At 36.1% G+C, this 19287-nt stretch overlaps 1 long non-coding RNA gene across 1 annotated transcript in view; it reads left to right on the forward strand.

Moving 5' to 3' along the window:
• LOC134323602 (uncharacterized) overlaps positions 1 to 18441 on the forward strand; it is a 51385-nt gene extending 32944 nt beyond the window's left edge. The window contains exons 2-3 of the long non-coding RNA XR_010014069.1: positions 17908 to 18060; positions 18168 to 18441. This is a non-coding gene — a long non-coding RNA (uncharacterized LOC134323602). The remainder of the gene's footprint in view (positions 1 to 17907; positions 18061 to 18167) is intronic.
• The last annotated feature ends 846 nt before the right edge of the window (positions 18442 to 19287 follow it).

Below are 19287 nucleotides of genomic sequence, written 5' to 3' on the forward strand. Positions count from 1 at the left end.
GCATAAGGCTAACTGTATTACCTTAGTAAGCAAAAACTGATGGAATCGCTGTCTAAGTAGTGCGTTCGAATAACCTGACTTATAAGTCGATGAATTCCAGTTACAATGAACTGAATAGAAGGATTAAAGTAATATTGGCTCCGTCCCAAACTCATGATGGGAATCTACGTCTTCTGCTTTGATAACGAGACCTTCTTGTCTCTTCTGATCTGTGCCAACACTCTCTGTGCCCCCTTTGAGTCTGTCCTTATCAGCTGGTGTTAAGTGAAGTCTCCACATCTCCAACACAGGATAGAGATTGCTTCCTGCCTCCTGAAGCGCACTGCGTTCGAAACTTTGGCAGATATATGGCTTTCTTTCATTCTGTTTGTTCAGACAAACTATTTGGTCTTGAAGAGGAAACCCCTGAAAACGGGCTATCAGTGTTTGCACAGATCCAGGGTCTTTCAAGAGGGCACATCCAAAAAATTCCCTGCATTCCCGACTGCATCGCTTCATTTGTTCTGAAATAAAAGCATCCAGCTGATTCATGCCTCGCTCTGTGCACCCGGCCAGATATTTCAGAAATAATTGATATCTCTACTAATTGAGCCATTTAAAAGTGTGGCGAGCACGTCGACTCAGGTTGACGACTGGCCCAGAGGGTCCGCGCCGCGTTATTAAGCCATACTCAAATTTCTCGGCGAGCGGAATGAATTAATTGGAGCAGGTTAAACGCAGACAGCCACAGCAGAGAAGACAGCTTTCGACACAATGAGAGCAAGATGAGGAGAAAAGTGCATCTGCTGCACCCCCTCAAAGAAGTGCACTTTTATTTAACCCTTCACAAGCCACAGGAAGAATACAGACAGTCAGGCATTACATTATAATGTAACTGTGTAACTGGGTGACTGAAAGACAGACGAGCAGGACAATGCAACCTGAGCTGTTTTATTTAATTGTAAACTTGATTCCCCTAAATATCAGGACAGGGATTTTACCTTTTCACTACATTGCAAGTCCCAGAACATTTGGTTCAGTATAAAAGATTTTAGCTCTAGTACCAAAGGTACATGTTCAAATTTGGCAAAAGGGACCTAGTACTCAAAGCATTACAAAAGTATATACAGTTAATTCAGAAAGTATTCAGACCCCTTAGACTGTATTGTGTCGTGCATTTGGTTTTGAATTGATACAATTGCCATTTAACTCATTAATCTACAATAAAATCACCCATAATTATATTTCTTTTCCCCATGAAATGCTCAGTGGGTAGCACTGTCACCTCGCAGCAAGAAGGTCCTGGGTTCGATCCCCAGACGGGGCGGTCCGGGTCCTTTCTGTGCAGAGTTTGCACGTTCTCCTCCGGGAGCTCCAGTTTCCTCCCACAGTCCAAAAACATGCAGTCGGGTTAATTGGAGACACTGAATTATTCTATAGGTCAGGGGTTTTCAACCTGCCCCCCCCAGATTTCATTACTCTAACTGACCACGCTCACACGTACGTTTAATGTTATTCAGTTCCGTCTAAAAAAATAACCTTCAAAATTGGGCTCACAGCGAAGATAACCGGTGTCAAAAGCAATGACCGCTGTTATAGGACGTGTTTGTGTCTTTAAGAGAGACGCTCTGTTCACAGTATCGATTATAAGTGACTCAGGAGTCAATTCATTTTAAGCGCAGCGTAAGTTTCTTTTCTCAGTCATCTCTCCGTGTTTACTGTTATAATGAATGTTGCAGTTGTAAATAAACACCAACTACTACAGAACATTCTGTGTGACTCGCTTACCTTAAAAAGCTCAGGCTTAATTATACTGAGTATTACCACAGAGTCAGAGTCGTTCTGCCTGTGGAGCTAAACGTTTTCAGTCAGAGCAGATGATCCTGAACTAACCAACTTAGTAATTGATGAACTTTTGTCTATGCTCTGTGAAGTAACGTTTTCTGCTCTCATCTACATCAAAAAGCAAGAACCGCTTATGATTTACCAAAGTGAACCACGAATTTATATAATGTGCTGATAGAATTGTATTATCTTTTTAAAATAATATTTTCAATCAGCAAAATTATATAATGTGCACAACATTAATTACGTTCTTTTAGCTTGTCAGAAGCTTTCTCAATGATTTCTGTGCGGTGGTTGACGAAGGGGAGGGGGGGGGGGGGGCGCAAGTTTACGGTTGGCACACGAAGGGGGGTGCATGTCCAAAAAGGTTGAAAACCCCTGCTATAGGTGAATGGGTGTTTTTATGTGTGTGTGTGTGTCTGCCCTGCGATAGACTGACGCCCAGTCCAGGGTGTTACTGTGTGCCTTGCGTCCATTGAAAAGCTGGGATAGGCTCCAGCACCCCCGTGACCCTAATTGGATAAGTGGTTAAGAAAGTGAGTGAGTGTGACACTTTGTTGAGGAACTCCAAACTGTGTGCTTTAATTATCCTTGAGATGTGTCTAGAACTCAGTTGGGGTCCAACTGCTGAAACGTGAATTGACTGGATTTAGTTTGGTTCTGTAAGTACCCACAATTTACACTACAGTCAGAAAACAAAACAAGCCTTCAAGTCCAAGGAACTGAATTTTAAACTGTGGCAAGACATAGATTAGTGTACAGCAATTAAACTTTGGGTCTTCCCAGGACCACACTGGACTCATTTTGAAAGGAGGTAAGGAAGAACCTACAGTCACTCTGAAAGAGCTGCAAAAGTCCTGAGCAAAGATGAAAAAAACCTGTTGGATGGACAAGCATCTATCTAAGTAGCAATCCATAACTCTGGTCTTTATAACATACTGTACTGCCTTAAATAAAAGTTTGATTTTTTTCCCGCAATGTACATCTTGTTAACCTTTTCTACATTGAACTACAATGCGATGTGTGCCAAATTCTTTCTCTACATACCAGCTTGTATGTACGCTGGGGTAAGAATGCAGGGTCAACCATCACATGGAGCCACTGGAGACAGGAGTTTTAAGGCCTTTGCCTTGTTTTTAATGCATTTTCTCCCCCTTTAGCGTGTCCAATTGTACAATTTGCGTCACGCCTACTCTCTGCCTCTGCCGATTCCTGCCCTGACCGAGCGAGGAGATCGAAGCTAACCCACATCCCCTCCGACACCTGAGCAGCAAGCCGTATGCATCTTGCCACCCACATATTGACAAGTGTTGCGCCACACCGTATCGCACACACCGTATCCAGCACTCCTTCCTCATCTCCGTGTAGGCGCCTCTAATCAGCCAGCAGAGGTCGTAACTGCACCATTCTGACAGAGACAGAGCCACTTCCGACCTTAGTCCCACCCATCTGAACAACAGGCCAATCGTTGTTCATACAGCCGCTCAGCCTCGGCCGGTAAGGCAGAGCTGGATTCGATACAACGTACTCGAGATCCAGCTCCGGTTGCAGCGTGTGTTTTTTACCGCTGCGCCACCTGAGCGGCGAATCTTCAATGTTTTAATTGATAACTGATGATAATAATAATAATAGTTTCAGCAGATCGATCACTCCTGAATAGATTCAACTCTGTTTCCTTTTTTTTTTCTATTTTATTTATGCATTTTCTCCCATTTTTCTCCCGACTTAGCATAGTCAATTTGTCTTCCGCTGCTGGGGATCCCTGATTGCATTCGTGGAGGGTATATTGGTGCTCACGCTTCCTCCGACCCGTAAGCATTCTTTTTCGCCCATGCATTTTGCACAGGCGCCTTTATCTGCTAATCAGGGTCCCTGCACAGCGTTTTTTAAAGACCCCATCCACTTAGTCCGGTCACCCCGCCTTATCATTCACATTGGTCAATTAGTGTCTGCTGCAGGCACTGCCAATTATGCCCGCTAGATGGCACCCAGCCGACCGGTGGCAACGCCGAGTTTCAAACCATAGAGTTTAGAATCTCAGTGCTGGTGTGCAGTGTCACCTGGGCGCCTCTGTTTCCAGTTTTGACATAACAGCTTTCACTGTTCCTCAATGGAGACCTAGCACTTTGGACTTGGCTTGGTGACCCTTTTAATCTCTTGGCGTAGTGTTTCTGTAGAAACTTTAAGGTAACTGATTCACTTTGTTCTTACTAGTTTGCTTTTATTGTTACCAGTTGGTGTTACAGTAGTAGTTACAGTAGTGGCTGTAACTTCATATAGTAGGAGTTGAAAGTCTGTTGAAAGTCTGGCACTTGTCTTTACAAACACTGCACGCAATTTCCTTTTTGTAGAACTAGCAAAAGCATCTGACTAGTATATCGAAGCAATGTAGGTGTAGTTTCTCTTTTAGTAGTCGCTTGTTCTTTTGTACGTTGAATCACAAACAGATACAAACACAAATTTTGAAAGATAGTGTGGGGGAGCCCATCAGTGGGGTTGTAGGCCTTTCAGACCTCACATATCCCACATCAAAAAATGAGCAGCTCCTGAATCTGCTACTGCTACTAACGCAATTACACACAACAGATGTATGTAGAAGAAGAGAAATAACACTCAATTTAATATTTTGAATTGCTGACAGGGCGGGGGGACCTGAATGTATTACTTTTTTGCTATGGACGTTCAATAGTCTTACTGGACCAATTTTACATATTGGTCACATTAGTCATGGTGTATAAACCCATTCAGTTTAAGCGCAGAAGGTTTCTCATGACGTGTACATTAGGTTTTCATTCCTGTCCTGTTCATTGTTTACAATAATTCTGAGGCCGTTCCTGTAAACTTGTATGTACGATACCACAGTGTGTGGGATGTAGCCGAGGTGCTAGTTCCACCTCAGGGGTGACGTATTCCTATATGCTGAATTCATAACTCAGCTTTCTATATTTGATGTGTCATTTGCACACGCTCCCACTAAACTGCATCAACAATACACTGAACTATAACATATGCCCCGCTGAAATGTCAGTACAGAGTCGATTTCATTTCCTTTTTCTTTCTTTTTTTCTCTTTCTTTCTTTCTTTCTTTTTTTCTTTTTCTTTTTCTTTTTCTTTTTCTTTCTTTCTTTTTCTTTTTCTTTTTCTTTTTCTTTTTCTTTCTTTCTTTCTTTCTTTCTTTCTTTCTTTCTTTCTTTCTTTCTTTCTTTCTTTCTTTTTCTTTTTCTTTTTCTTTTTCTTTTTCTTTTTCTTTTTCCTTCCTTCCTTCCTTCCTTCCTTCCTTCCTTCCTTCCTTCCTTCCTTCCTCTTTTCTTGTCTTAATTTTATAATTACACAACTACTTAAAAAGTAAAGAAAAATAAAGTAAATAAACTACAATAATAATAATAATAATTATTATTATTATTATTATCCTTTTAACATAATGATACCACCTTTATATTTTACAATGGAAATGGTGTTACTCAGCTGATGGGATTAATTACACATCAGTACACAAATACCCATGTCAAACAACCATGTTGGTCTCTTCTTTGTGAGATTTTAAACATTCTTTTTGTACTGGCTTTTTCTGGCAGTTTCTCTAATAAAACCCCTTTGGTGTAACATAGAATTGAACCCATGAACACTGACTTCACTGGCGTCCATTTGTTGTAAAACTAGTGTCACAGTATCCATAAACATAAGTCCTTCTAGTTTATTGACGAAGTTCATACACACTGATGATCCATTAGGACTACATTAGGTGTCAAAACTGTATGTTGTTCACCTCATCACCTGTATGAAAATTATCTCCAATCTGAGTCACAGTAGCTCTTCTCTTGGTCTGTACTAGAAGTCGTAGACTTCATGTCCTTTGGGAGTAATGAGTCTTTGACACTCAACAACCTGTCAGCAGTTTACAGCTTGTCCCTTCTTGGACCACATTTAGTGTGGACACTAAAAAGTCTGATATTACTTCTAAAAAGGCTTCTATTTTGCATTTTTCTTGAAATCTCTACAATGGTGTAAATGATTATCATATTAGCATAACAATTATTGGGAAAAAATACATACATTTTATAATTCTTTAGTATTCAGTATGTTCCATTTTTGCTGTTATGACGACATGCGGGCGGCACAGTGGCGAAGTGGGTAGCACTGTCGCCTCAAAGAAAGGAGATCCTGGGCTCGATCGCCAGGTGGGGCGGTGCAGGTCCTTTCTGTGTCCATGACTGTGTTTGATATAAACTTGTGAACTGATGAGTTTTGTGTAATGAGTAGCTACAGTTATAACTAACCGAAGTGTAAAACATGACGTTAAAGTCCTAATAAAACAAACAAATAATGACAACATGCAGTCAAGCTGGCATGGACTCCACAATTCAGTGCGAAATCTGGAAAAATCCATGTTATTCGAGCGTGATTTCACAATATTTCAAAGAGCATCTTGTGATGTTATTGAGTTCTTGACTTTTTAGTCTTCAGTTCCCCCCATAAATGCTTGATGTGGTTTAGGTCAGGTGTATGTGGAGAAAAGATCATGACAGTCAGCACGCCATGATTTACTTGCTTTGGGGGTTGAGATTTGTAATGAAAATCTCAGAGTCCCAGTAAAAGCTACAATTTAGCAACTCCTTCACCAGTGGTGTATAGTAACGAAGTAATAATACTTCGTTACAGTACTTAAGTAGTTTTTTGAAGTATTTGTACTTTACTGGAGTATAAAAATTTTCGTCAACTTTCACTTTTACTCCACTACATTTTCTAAAGAAATTGTGTACTTTTACTCCACTACATTCGCTGTATGTAAATTCGTTACTCGCTACTACAAAATGAAAGTTAAATGATGTGAGATGTGTGACGGACCGCACGCTGGTTTGGTGAATCTGCGCTTGTAAGTTAGACGGTGGTTAAACACATTAATGCGCATGTGCAAACGTTCTCTAAAAGCTATCGGAGTTTTTTAAAGTGCGTCGTTCACCCAAAGACACGCAAATATGGAGATTTCAGAAGCTCCAACACACTGATGTAAGTTAACAATGATTAACAAAGTAAAGCTGTAGCATCAGCGTTTTTTTCATATTATTAGCATTAACATTGTTCAGATATCTACCTACCATTTTTACCCATTACATTCGAAAGACAAATAAAACGTTTCACTAAATTTGTTTGAAATTTATTGACTGCAAAACTCATGAAGACACGTCCATTATTTTTAAAAACTCACCTATGGACAAATATTTCCTCAGATATTAGACCGGCAGAGGAGAGATTCATGGTGCTGAGGAACATGCAGCACGTCTTTAACCCTTTAATCATCTCAACAAGAACTCAACTTATCCAACTTATTATTAATGATTTTTCAGCTGTTGGCTTCAATTTAGAAATGGTGTTTTCTTAAAGTAAGAATACGAATAAGTTTAACACATGCCATTCAGTGAGTAGATACGGCCCCAAAAAATATTATTTATATACAGCTTATTTTACTCAAATATTTTGATTTAAACTAATGGTTGAACAGATCATTAAAGGGATAAAAGTGCCGCACGTTTTGTTAAACTCTCCTGAGTTTTGCTTTAAATTAATTATGGCAAAATTATTTTTTTGTTATTGAAATATACTACCCAAATAAAAAAATTGGACAGTATAGAAAATGCAAATAAAATAGATGAAGTGTTTCTTACATTTACATCGACTCACATTCTAAAAACGTTGGAACAGGAACATTTAGGGCTAGTAATAATTTAAAAAAAACAACTAAATAATGTCATGATTTCAAACAGGTGATGTCAACAGTTGATTATGATCATGAATTGGCACAAATCATGTTCAGATGAAAGGAAGAAAACAGGTTAATTGTTAAGGTGGTTTACAGGCTTAAAAGAACAATCTTTAAATTTAAAATAACCGCTTACATTTATACTAACAGCATTTACTTTTACTTCTACTTTTAATACTTAAGTACATTTCATATTAGGGATGTCCCGATCCGATCTCACAGATCGGGATCGGGGCCGATCAAGGCATTTTTAACTGATCGAAATCGGCTTTACTAATGCCGATCATAACCTGATCTTTTGTTTTACGTCAGCATGTCCGCTGTGAGGAAATACTTTAAATTGGAAAGTGAAACGAGTCCAACAGCGGTGTAATGTCTGTAATGCGAGCGTTTCACGAGGCGGTGGGAGCAGAGCTGCGTTCATTACTGTAGAATTTTACTGTTTATATGGTGTGTGAGTCAAGGATCAGTCCGGTTTACAAAACAATAACTTTTAATCCGAGTGTGAAAACTTCAGGACCATAACACACAGCTTTTACGAGTTTACGTGTTACAAGACTGAACGACATCTCAGTATCAAGCTCTCTGACTGGCTTAGTTATGTAACCGAGCGTCGTAGTGATGCACTCGCTTAATAAAGAAATAAAATACACGGTATATTCACTAATTGTCGGGAGCAAAACACTTTATTAACTTCTTCTGTTCCGAATAGCGGACAGCCAGAGCCGAGCACGCTATCCCATGCACTATGGAAGCCCCAAAGGGTCAAAACACACTCACTTTGTGTAGACCTGTCCATCAAACCATTGTCACAATACAAGCACTTTAAGAACTGGCTTTCCTTCATAACAAAAGAGTGACTTTCCATTTTATTTTGGTATTCAGGTTTTACTGTAATGCTGTTAAGTAACTTATTTGTTTTTTTTATATTCAAGTTAAGCAGCTACACCACTTGTAAGTGGAGATTTTTGTTCATTTTTAGTGTATCACTGCATTAAACAGAATTATGTTCTTTGAATATAAAGTTCAAAGTGAAACTGTAATTATCTCACTTCATTTTTACTACAATGCTGCACTAGGTTTGTTTACTTTTATTTTGTAAAAGAACATTAAGCAATAGCTTGGATGCAGGCAATTTTTTTCCTACAGCACTGCAGAGCTATTCAGTTGTTAAACATATACATTGGATTAATGTGAATAACTGTTATGTACTTGAAGTGTGCACTGTGTAAACAGTGTTATCTAGTTCTTATCTAGACAATATCTAGAAAATACAAGTATCGGTTTGAGAATCGGTATCGGATCGGGATCAAAATTAAAGATCGGGAACAAAAAAACGTGATCGGGACATCCCTATTTCATATCAAATTTTGATACTTAAGTACATTAAACATCAGATACTTTTAGACTTTTGCTTAAGTAATATTTTAAAAGGTGACTTTTACTTCTATCAAAGTAAATTTCTGGTAAGATACTTGTACTTTTACTCAAGTATGGCCTTCCGGTACTTTATACATCACTGTCCTTCACAAATGCCTAATATGGTCAGTTATCCCTATGAATGTTAGATCTGCTCATACTGTGCATTACACATGTGAGTCAAGATCATTGATTTTTATACTTCTTTCAGCCTGAGATATGCACTTGTGCGTGATCTCTTGCAGAAGCCTGAGCGCTATCAGAGCAGTGACCTTCTGCCACCCACAGTTAGAGGAAGTGATGCAATCGTGGCCTCGTCTTCTCACAGCTCTTCCTCGCGTGGTTAGAGCCGCAGCGAAACAGTGAGAGAAACAACGAGACGTTTAGCATAGTTTCAGCTCTGCCAGACCGTGACTTACAAAGAAAGAAAGAAAGACACAAAGACACAATAAAGATTAAAAAAAGGTTTTCTGTTTTTTGCAGTTTTTTTTGTTATTTATATTGTGCTAAATTTCCCAAGACTTAATTAAATAATTAAATGATTTATTATCATAATCAAAACAATTTTTGTAATGAAGCCAATTCATTTATTTAATGCTAGTGTTGCATAGTAAATCAAAACTGAAATTGAAATATATTGCTATATGTGGTAAGTTTTTTCTATACATACCAGCTTATTTGGACAGAATGCAGAAGTGTTAAGGTTCTTGCTCAGGAGTCCAAATCTTCAATGTTTAAATGGATGACTCAGAACCCACTGGATTTTGTTAAATGGGAATCAGGGTGGTTAAGAAAAACATTTAATATTTTATTCGTATTGACATTCACCTGCATGCTTTACATGCACTTGTTTTATCATTTTTTCTTACATGTGACTCTGGACCAGTAGCAAACTTACATTCCAGCTCTAAAGGTTACAAGCACCACAAAATGCTGGACATTCAACAATAAAATCCACTATGTTTTCAGTTTTTTAAGTTTCAGTGTAGCCTCACAGCAAGAAGGTCCTGGGTTCGATCCACAGGTGGGCTGGTCCAGGTCCTTTCTGTGTGAAGTTTGCATGTTGTCTGCGTGGGTTTCCTCCCACAATCCAAAGACATGCAAGTAAGCTGAATTGGAGATACAAAATTGTCCATGACTGTGTTTGATATAACCTTGTGAATGGATGAATCTTGTGTAATGAGTAACTACTGTTCCTGTCATGAATGTAACCAAAGTGTAAAACATGACGTTAAAATCCTAATAAACACATAAATAAATTCAGTTTCAGTGACTAGTAAAAATGTTTTAATGTGAAGGACTTTTAATTACATATTGTAACAAAGATTCAGAAAGGTGCATGTGTATTTGTTGTAAACAAGTTACAAGCAAACAGTTCAAAATTGCAATCCAAAAAAGGGGTCAAGAACAAAGCAGGTCAGTCGATCCGCAAACAGCTTGTCATAGACAAGGCTATAGATCAGCGCAAAGCATTTACAAAACTATAGTCAAGACACATAACAATAGAATGTGCAATAATGCTCAGTACAGGCTCATGTAGTGCTTTAGATTCTCACACCTGTCTGGAAAGACAAGAGGGTTTAATTAGGGAGAAACAATGCAACTACAAACACAAAACAGGTGAATCCAATCAAGCTAATCAACAGAATTGAAAATGGGTGCAAAAAAAAAAAAAAAAAAAATACGAAGCTGAAACTCTGGGGACTGAGAACAGGTGGGAAGTGAAATTTTTTTTTTTCCAGTGGGCCTTTTTAGGTAATAAAAATACAAATCACAACCCAAAGTTTTTGTTTGGGTAAATTGGTTAGTGTATTGCTGACAGGTGTAATGCATCAATAATATAAAATAAATTATATGCTTTCAACTTTGTTGTTATTATTATTATTATTATTATTATCATTATTATTATCATTTATTATTATTGTTATTATTATTATTAATTTTATAATCATTCATTATTATTATTATTATCATTTATTATTATTATTATTATTATTATCATTTAATATTATTATTATTATTACTATCATTTATTATTATTATTATTATTATTATTGTTATTTTTATTATTTTTATTATTATTATTTATTATTATTATTATTATTATTGTTATTTTTATTATTTTTATTATTATTATTTATTATTATTATTATTATTATTATTATTATTATTATTATTATTATTAATATTATTATTATTACGCTAACCAGTAAATTACACAAGCCCACTGCAGCTGGAATCCAGTATCCCCATATACATCAATAATATAAAATAAATTATATGCTTTCAACTTTGTTGTTATTATTATTATTATTATTATTATTATTATCATTTATTATTATTGTTATTATTATTATTAATTTTATAATCATTCATTATTATTATTATCATTTATTATTATTATTATTATCATTTAATATTATTATTATTACTATCATTTATTATTATTATTACTATCATTTATTATTATTATTATTATTAATTATTAAAATGGGTGCAAAAAAACAAAAAAAAAAAATACGAAGCTGAAACTCTGGGGACTGAGAACAGGTGGGAAGTGAAATTTTTTTTTTTCCAGTGGGCCTTTTTAGGTAATAAAAATACAAATCACAACCCAAAGTTTTTGTTTGGGTAAATTGGTTAGTGTATTGCTGACAGGTGTAATGCATCAATAATATAAAATAAATTATATGCTTTCAACTTTGTTGTTATTATTATTATTATTATTATTATCATTATTATTATCATTTATTATTATTGTTATTATTATTATTAATTTTATAATCATTCATTATTATTATTATTATCATTTATTATTATTATTATTATTATTATCATTTAATATTCATTTATTATTATTATTATTATTATTATTGTTATTTTTATTATTATTATTGTTATTTTTATTATTTTTATTATTATTATTTATTATTATTATTATTATTATTATTATTATTATTATTATTATTAATATTATTATTATTACGCTAACCAGTAAATTACACAAGCCCACTGCAGCTGGAATCCAGTATCCCCATATACATCAATAATATAAAATAAATTATATGCTTTCAACTTTGTTGTTATTATTATTATTATTATTATTATTATTATCATTTATTATTATTGTTATTATTATTATTAATTTTATAATCATTCATTATTATTATTATCATTTATTATTATTATTATTATCATTTAATATTATTATTATTACTATCATTTATTATTATTATTACTATCATTTATTATTATTATTATTATTATTGTTATTTTTATAATTTTTTTTACTATCATTTATTATTATTATTATTATTATTATTGTTATTTTTATTATTTATTATTATTTATTATTATTATTATTATTATTATTATTATTATTATTATTATTATTACGCTAACCAGTAAATTACACAAGCCCACTGCAGCTGGAATCCAGTATCCCCATATACATACTTTTTTATTATTTTTATTATTTATTAGTATTATTATCATTTATTATTGTCATTGATTACTATCATTTATTATTATTATTATTGTTATTTTTCATTATTATTATTTTTATTGTTATTGTTTATTATTATTATTATTATTATTATTATTATTATTATTATTATTATTATGCTAACCAGTAAATTACACAAGCCAACTGCAGCTGGAATCCCTGGTTTGAACCCCCGTATACATACAGCCATTGATTGGCCATTGACCCTGACCAGGATGAAGTGGTGCTAACATGAGCTATTAATTACTATTAACACATGTAGGTCTTATTTGTGTACTCATTATGTAGAAGTATAAAGGCGTCTTGCACTTTATAACAAGGCCACTGGTACTATTCATTTTGAGACAAAAAGAGAAGTAGCTTTGGTGCATTCAACCTCCCAACACCCAGTGCACACCAGTCCTCTTCTACATACGAGCATTTGTGCTGGTCTTCAGATTTGTATCCAGTAAGAAGTACAATAATGATATAATAATTAGTCAGAACCTAAATTCAAGATGAATAAATAAATTCCACAGTTCCAGTAAATAACAATTGTGCTCCATATAAACCAATCAGTGTGTGGTTTGAGTTTAGGGTTCAGTCAGTTCAGTTTGTGAGTCTTTTACTGGGTTAAAAAACCTCACTTTTACCCAGAGAGGAAGTGCATAACCTTGTGTCTTGGTGCCTCTGTGGATCTCCAACCCAGAACAATAGCCCTGCATCCTGTGCTAAGTGCTAGCGGCCCTTTGCGCTGACTGACAGCTCTCGATCGGGGATAATGTGTCGTCTCTGGATGCCAGCGTTGCCCGTTGTGATAAACAGCAGCAATCTGAGCCAGAGCAGCCAGCCTGAGAGGCTTGAGGATGCGCACTTAATGCACCTCGCTTCTAAACACATGCACCATCAAATATTAACATCACCACATCCTTGTCTGTACTGTATGATAGAGTTTTTGCCCTCTTTGGGTCTAAGTAGTCCAGAGTTCTTTTGCTAATTCTAACTGTTAAGGTGTGTTTTTGGCCAGGTTGGCACATTTATTAAATTTATTGTTATTATTTCATTTAAAACGTGATGGGTTAAGTAGGTTCCTGGCAAGCCTGGCTGTACCAGCAATGTAAACATAACTGTGTAATTTGAATTCTGACAAAGTGAAGATTAGCAGTCGACTGGCGGTGCGATGATTATTGCTAAAATAATCCTGATTTGATATGCATCAACGTTCCTGACGGGAATTTTTCAATTTGTTTTTCCATTGCTGCATGTAAACAAGCTTCAGTGTCTCCTTATCACAGAGCAGCATGACGGCTGAATAGACGTGCATAAGCCTCGCTTACGGCTCTCGTCGCCCTCCCCGGCCGTTCGTCTGAGTTTCAACAAGTCCCCTTTATCGTGTCTGAGGTTAAGGGGCTGTTTATGTATGTACCTGCAAATCATTTTCAAACATGAAGTCCATTGCAAGTGCACATTCTCAGAATATGTTCTGCATGAGGAGTTTTCACCCATTTCCGCCCCCGTGAATAGTGCAAATGTGCAGGCTGTCAAAAATCAAAACGGCCTCATGACCGAAATAATCAGGCCCCATCCAGGGCCCTGCAGCCACTGATAAGTGTTTATGCCGGTTGATTGTCAGACGTAAGGACTGGTGGAGAATTAGTGGTTTTAGAAATATCTCATACAGCCCAGTTAACTCCAAATGAAAGTTTTATTGAAGTCATCCTGGCACGGATTTTGCATGGCTGTCTACATATATCTGCAATATGTCGGCTGTTTATGGAATGCATTTCGTCATTTTATATGGGAAAGACGGGAACCGCAATAATTTTTGGCTTGTGATGGGGTGATGAGCGGCTACAAACCGTGCTAGATGTCTTTGGGGCGAAAACTCGGTAGGCACAAGGAAAGACTGTAGAAGAAACCAGAGAATGATTGGGTCCAACTCACCCAGTAATTCAGTCCACTGGCAAATTACGACCCTAAAGCTCACGAGAGAATAAAAATTGTATTAATGTTTTCACAATAGTCACATGTAACTCAAGACAGAAGAAGCCATGACATCTAAAGAACCCTGAAAGGTGCTACAGTTTACCCACTTAGGCACTGGAAAGGAAAAAAGAGCAGCAAGGAGTGTGTGGGCTATTTGGTGTCTTTCAGGTGCCACTGCCTTTTTTCCTTCTTAGTGTTCATATGGTTGCTGTGGCAGCTTTCCAAAATTTAGTAGCTGCCAACTGTTTTTTTTTTTAGTTCCTCTCTCTGGAAGAAGGCCTGTTTTTAACACCTTTGGTCCCACAGCATGTAGCAGGGGTGCTTTAGTAGGGTGCTGATCAAATAATAATAAAAATCATAACAACCAACAACAACCAACAACAACAATAATTATTATTATTATTCATTTTATTATTAGTATTATTATTGTTTTTATTTATTTATTATTCATCATGTCAATATTATAAATTTCACCATTGCATTAATTATTATTATTATTATTTATGTTTTTATTTATTTATTTATTTTGGTTTTATTAATTCAATATTATGAACTCCACCATTGCATTAATTATTATTATTGGTATTATCATTATTATTATTATTAGTAGTAGTAGTAGTAGTAGTAGTAGTAGTATTGTTATTATTTTTATTATTAATAATATTTATTAATTTATGTTTCATTATGTCAATATTATTGCATTCCACCATTGCATTCATTATTATCGTTGTTGTTGTTGATGTTGTTGTTGTTGTTGTTGTTGTTGTTGTTGTTGTTGTTATTATTATTATTAATTGATTTATTATTCATGTCAATTGTAAAATCCACCATTGCATTAATTATTATTATTATTATTATTATTATTATTATTATTATTATTATTAATAAAAGTAGTAGTAGTAGTGTTATTTTGTTGTTGTTGTAGTTGTTTTTATTTATTTATTTATTTATTTATTTATTTATTTATTTATTTATTCATTTATTTATTTAATCAATTTGGTTTCATTATGTCAATATTATGAAGTCCACAATTGCATTCATTATTATTTCATTATATATTCTTTATATATTATGGAGTCCACCGTTGCTGCTGGAACATATTCCACACTTCAACATTAAACTGTAATCTGTAGAAATTTGTGCATTTAGTAAGGAATTTATGAGAAACAGAAATCCTGGTTTGAAATAATGTTCCAGTTCATTCCAACAGTGTTGAAAGGGGTTGAGGTCAGGGCTCTGTGCAGGCTTCTGGAGTTCCTTTACATAAAACGTGTCAAACAATGTATGTACAGACCTGGCCTTGTGCTCTAACAGAAAGAGCTGTTCTTTAAATGCTGCCACAATGTTGGAAGCTTCTCATTTATTTTTTAATTCTTATTTTATTCACCTGTGTGGCAAAATAGGTGTAGCATAAACACCTGGACTTAATGATAAGAAGGGTTGTCTAAATACTTTTGACCATATACGTTGGAACTCTATTGTATTTTCATGTTGTAGTTATATAAATCACATTATCAAATGGTCCATGACAAAAACGCACAGGTCATCATAGTTGAACTAGTGGAGCAGGTTTGATTAGAGGTGACCAGCAAGACGAGACTGCGGTCACTTGAATTACAAACCCCACACATGATACGATAGCAAGGTTGATGTCCAGTTAGTGCTGACAGTTTAAATCGATACTGGCCAGATCACTTACCGCATAAATCATTATGGCCAGTGCGAGGCTGGCGGGAGTGGTTTCAGGAAGGTGAGAATTTCAAGGTGTGCTTCAAGCAGGTCAGAACAAAGCGAAAAACAAAATGTATATATGATCAATTTTCAAAATTAATTTATTGTTGCATTCAGAATTACATTTGCAACACAGTGATTATTATATTTCCCACAATATCTTAGTAATTTTCACAAACAGTGAGTCTGAGGTTTGTTCTCTTGGCCATGCTGTCATCAGTACACACCCTTTTTTTTCCCTTGGATTCAGTGTGTGCGTCGTTGTGTGTTTCTGTCTGTCTATCTATCTGTCTGTCTGTATCTATCTATATTAGATTTGTTGTTTTAGCAATGGTATAATGATATAATATATAATTAGTCAAAACTGCTTTTAGTTCTTATTTTTTTATTACAAATAATAGATCTATTGTGGCCTTAATTGTATAATTATATAGACTTTGAATCAAAAGTTACATCTTTTAAACTACACTTTGACAAAATCAGTGTAACGCCAGCAAGGTTCCACGATTTTTTACTTTAAATTCAAATCTCAGAGGTGCTATCAGCTGACTGGGCATATACACCAACGAGGCATAACATTATGACCACTGAGAGGTGAAGTGAATAACACTGATTATCCCTTCATCACAGCACCTGTTAGTGGGTGGGATATATTAGGCAGCAAGTGAACATTTTATCCTCAAAGTTGGTGTGTTAGAAGCAGAAAAAATGGGCAAGCTTCAGAATTTAAGCGAGTATGACAAGGGCCAAATTGTGATGGCTAGACGACTGGGTCAGAGCATCTCCAAAACTGCAGCTCTTGTGGGGTGTTCCTGGTCTGCAGTGGTCAGTATCTATTAAAAGTGGTTTAAGGAAGGAACCGTGGTAAACCGGCAACAGGGTCAGATGAGCTACTGTAGCTCAAATTGCTGAAGAAGTTAATGCTGGTTCTGATAGAAAGGTGTCAGACTCCATGCCTGAACGGGTCAGGGCTGTTTTGGCAGCAAAAGGGGGACCAACACAGTATTAGGAAGGTGGTCATAATGTTATATATGTATAATCAGTCAAAATTGCTTTCATTTCACAAATCATAGATTTATACAAATCATAGATTTATGGTCACTTTAAATCTTGTAATTATATAGACTTTGAATCAAACGTTACATATTTTAAACTACACTTTTACAAAATCAGTGTAACACCAGCAAGATTCCACATTTTTACCTTAGGTTCAAATCTCGGAGGTGCTATCGGCTGACTGGACATTTACACAGACCCGAACCTGCTGCGGCCTAGACCAGGATAAATCATTTCATAAATATACAGTAAACGTAATTCCATCCATTTATCTATTAATCTGTCTGTCTAGTTCATTCGTATGCTAATTGGAAAATAATCTAAATGAAGCAGATGTTCCTAATAAAGTGGCCAGTGAGTGTTTGCAAGTTTAATTATTACACTATTTGATAATAGATTCTCAATTCATAACTTATATTTTTAAAGTTTTATTCATAGCAGAAACAGAAGTGATAGAGAAAAGTCTATTCTTAGGTGACTTTGTTTTGAATATTCATTGGCTTTGCTTAGCTAGACTGAAGTCAATGATGCGTTTATTGTATTAGCATTATAATAGATATAGATTTCCTTTTCTTCGACGTCACTTTGAGACTTAAGTAATCCTGGATAGTGGTTTCCTGTCAGTCACGTCCTCGCTCTTTGACCTTAGGGAGGATGTTGAATCCGAGGCAACTGACCAGAAGCGGACAGGAAAGACATTGAATGTTCCACGATCGACGCCATTCGGCCGGCTCCGAGGCTCTCTCATTCGTCCCGTGGTTCAATACGGGCGATCGCGGCCGAGCTCTCTACACAGCCCCCAGTAAATATTGATTGCGCTGTAAAGCATTATTAGGCCAGAAAGGCTTTATTACTGTAACTGGCTATATTGCAATAATAAAACCTCTCTGTGTATCATTTTGATTTCAGCTGGGATCAACTAATATCCAGTGTGATACACTTCTACAGTTGTACGCCGTGGCCTCTTGAGGAAATCCCTGGTCCCTGTGTACTGTTTTTCTTAAACTTTGTCTGTTTCACTAAGTGCAGGAACATAGAACCGTCTCTACTGCCTTTTAATGTGGCCTTCTGATCTGAAATGTACTTTAATAACATCCCAAATAACACACAACCTTTTACAATTGTATAATAATACATACTTGTGCATGTATATAATTAAAATGTTCACATTTAAATACACTGATCAGCCATAACATTAAAGCCACCTCCTTGTTTCTACACACACTGTCCATTTTATCAGCTCCACTTACCATATAGAAGCACTTTGTAGTTCTACAATTACTGACTGTAGTCCATCTGTTTCTCTACATACATTTTTAACCTGCTTTCACCCTGTTCTTCAATGGTCAGGCCCCCCACAAGACCACCACAGAGCAGGTATTATTTAGGTGGACTATTCTCAGTCCAGCAGTGACAGTGAAGTGTTTAAAAACTTCATCGGTGCTGCTGTGTCTTATCCACTCATACCAGCACAACACACACTAACACATCACCACCATGTCAGTGTCACTGCAGTGCTGAGGATGACCCACCACCCAAATAATACCTACTCTGTAGTGGTTCTGGGAGAGTCCTTTTGTCATGGCCATCATTGCCTGACCTTGCAAATGTCATTTTGACTAACTGGGGCAACTTTCCACAGACACATTTCAAACTCTTATTAAAAGCTCACGCTCACTCACTTTCATCCCAGCTTCTTAATGGGCGCAAGACACACAGTAACACCCTGGATGGGGTGCCAGTCCATCGAAGGGCAGACACACATACACACACACATGTTCACCTATAGGGCAATTGAGTGTCTCCAATTAACCTGACTGCATGTTTTTGGACTGTGGGAGGAAACCGGAGCCCCCGGAGGAAACCCACACAAACACATGCAAACTCCACACAGAAAGGACTCGGACCGATCTGCTTGAGGATCAAACCCAGGACCTTCTTGCTGTGAGGTGACAGTGCTACCCACCAAGCCAACATGCCGCCCTCTTATTGAAAGCTTTCTCCAAAAATTGAAAGCAGTTATATCCAC

The sequence above is a fragment of the Trichomycterus rosablanca genome, chromosome 11, assembly GCF_030014385.1.
Source record: "Trichomycterus rosablanca isolate fTriRos1 chromosome 11, fTriRos1.hap1, whole genome shotgun sequence".
Classification (NCBI taxonomy): domain Eukaryota; kingdom Metazoa; phylum Chordata; class Actinopteri; order Siluriformes; family Trichomycteridae; genus Trichomycterus; species Trichomycterus rosablanca.